Source organism: Nelusetta ayraudi, unplaced genomic scaffold, assembly GCF_046127955.1.
Source record: "Nelusetta ayraudi isolate G7.1 ecotype Tasmania unplaced genomic scaffold, CSIRO-AGI_Nayr_v1 ptg000136l, whole genome shotgun sequence".
NCBI classification, from domain to species: domain Eukaryota; kingdom Metazoa; phylum Chordata; class Actinopteri; order Tetraodontiformes; family Monacanthidae; genus Nelusetta; species Nelusetta ayraudi.
The window spans coordinates 5,222,009-5,225,000 of NW_027466186.1; positions in this window are offsets into that span (position 1 = coordinate 5,222,009).

Genomic DNA, 2,992 nt, shown 5'->3' on the forward strand with positions numbered 1-2,992 from the left:
ACATATCGCCCTCAGCCAGAATAATTGAAAATAGGAGTATATCCTGCAGGCCCTAATTGAGAGAGAGGGAGAGAGAGAGAGAGATTTGTAAAGATCTTACATTTTCCTGTTCACATTTTGTTGAGAATCTTTAGAATTTATAAATATATATATATATATTGTATATATGTTTATATATACAATATATATATATATATATATATATATATATATATATATATATATATATACAGATAAGTTCAGCAGTAGTCTATTGTTTTTCTTTTCATCTATGGTGACGGTGTGGCACTCTGTCTTTGAGTGCATTTGCTTATCAAGCATTTCTTAGAATATTTTTGCCATTTGTCGAAGTGATATTAAAACATGCAGGTATGGTTTGCTCGCACTGTTGTGTGAAGTGTAAAATTAAGTTAGCTTGATTCAAATAATCAAATTATCGTTGCTATGAACATGAACTCAAAAGAACAATTATCCCAGTTTTGGAACCAGGTTCTGCTCTGCACTGGAAAACATTCGATTGAAGAGCTTGTCCAACTCAACCAGCGATACCACAAGGCAGAAAATCAAGGGAATTGTTTTTGTGGTTTGATGCAATAGAAATCTGAAAAAAAAAGCAGTTGCCAGAGGACAAAATCGTCCTCTCTCGTTCTCTCACACACACTGCACTGAGTGACTAGCACACTTCCCTTCCCCGCATATGCTTGTTAAGATCCTATCATTCTTGCAAGAGGGGGTTTAGAGCCCTTTAGCCATACTCAGAGGGCTCATTTCCATTTTGCTATACACTCTCTCACACACAAACACATGCATACACACAGAAGCACATGCATATCCACAGACACATATGCTCTAGTGTTGCACATGACTATTGGGATTTTAACCGGCACCTGTAGATTGTAATGAGTACTTTTTGACCGAAAGCTCCAAGAGTGAAGCTCTTGGACCTCCAGGAAATGTGTGCTTGATATGTGTATTCATGCGTGTTCAATACAGTGCAGTATTGTGTTTTATACATGAATGTGCATGTGTGTGTGTGTGAGAGAGAGAGAGAGAGAGAGAGAGAGAGAGAGCGAGAGAGAGAGAGAGAGAGAGAGAGAATTCTGTCACTTGTGTGCGTGTGTTGTCCTTTCCTTGTTATTTTTCTTTGGTAAACTAAAAGACAGGTTAAACAACAAAGAGCACAATAAATTCAACTTGCATTGGTCACAAGGAATTCTGCGCTAAGCCTTAACAACTTCCCAGTCATAGTATCACAGTCATAGTTTCATTTTTATTTGCAAACGGCATTCACAGAAAGTAGCTGCAATCCACGCAAATTAGTGTGATGCAGCCTTATTTCAGGAGAAAAAAACAATTCCATTGTTGAAATTAATAGCAACTGTAATCACCTGAATTGTATACATGCTATGTGCACACATAATGGCTTCCGAAAAACATTAAATACTGAGTGGCCTATAAACAGGAAATACCTTGTCGCAATGTGTGACTGGCCCGTAAATTAACACGACAATGCTGGAGGGAACCTGAATGGATCAGTGCTCCATTACGTCATGCCACAGCAATATATGGAGTTACGAAGCTGATATATTGCTCTCTCTAAGGAGAATCTATCTTCCCAGACAGACAATGGAGGTACTGACAGGCATCAACTCGGATCAGAGTACGCCACTCGCCTGTAATTAGAAAAATAATGAAAACAAAAAATCTCATAAGATATTGAGGCCAGCATGAGATTCATGTTGATTGTTGCTTAAAATTTCAGTAGTGAACATGTTTTTGGTATGTTATGAGACAAGGATACTAAAGCTGATTTGTGAGGAATTGTAATCTGCTCCTGTAAACTGTGTCTTTTGCTGCAATAACTCCAGATTCCTGCCTCGAGCATGAAAATGTTGAGCTCAACAAAGTGATCAGCATCAGCCAAGGAGGATTCTTCAATCTTTCACTGTGGCCAGACCTTGAACTTGCATGATGACAAACAGTTCCAGGCATCAACCAATCACTTTATTTCAGCCTGTGGTCGTTAAAATCGACAATTTATCATATGCCTTTTATCAGAAATGTTATTACTTGCTTTTGGCTCTTTTGAAAATTGAAAACCCACTGTGACACCAGTGCTTCATAGTGAATAATTTTTTTTTTCCCAGGGACTTCAGAGACATCTGAGCAAGCGTTAAATCACTTCTAGTCTGCTCGTCAAATTTCAGATAGTTGAAATTTGATCATGTGAAATACTCTGGATAATGTGCTTTATACTTCCAGTCGAATTTCTTAGTTATTCAATTAATCATTCTGAAATGAATTTATTAAATGTAATCTCCCCTTACAAAGTAAATTGGATCTTATCACTTGTACTGCTGGACACAGTTATTTTAGGCACTTGGATATCTAATAAAACACTGAAGTTCTATGGTGTTATTGTTAGTGTATGGAGTGAGTGACACCACAACCAGCATCGTGCTGTCTACTGTTATTCTGCTGAATTTCAAAACGCAGCAATGGCTAAAGACGGGGACACATTATGATAATATCACTTTTTTTTTGCAGCTTGTTAAGCATTTGCACTTCACTTATCAAAACAATACATCTTCCACCTAATGTGGTCCGAAACTGCTCAACATTCAAATAAAAATTTAGCACACTAAACCACCACCATCTTATTTGTTAACAATTTTTTTTAGGCTATGGTATATTGCAAGCAAATTAAAGAGGATGAGAAGAAAAATCCTCACCAAGCAGAATTCACCAGTACTGCCCTCCAGTGCAGCCTCGACCAGTTCACATGACATATTTGAAACTACGGTATATGTTTTTACTTCGCTCTTTGAGGACAAGTCAAAGTCAAACCTATAGCTCATTCCATGTGTGGGTGTCTCCATTCATTTTCTCCTGACTTCCAATTTAGAGGGTTTGAAAAAAGAAAAGAAAAAAACACTAAACCCCATGGCATTGACCTCTGCTGCAGCCATGAATAATGGGTCCTATTAGGTGC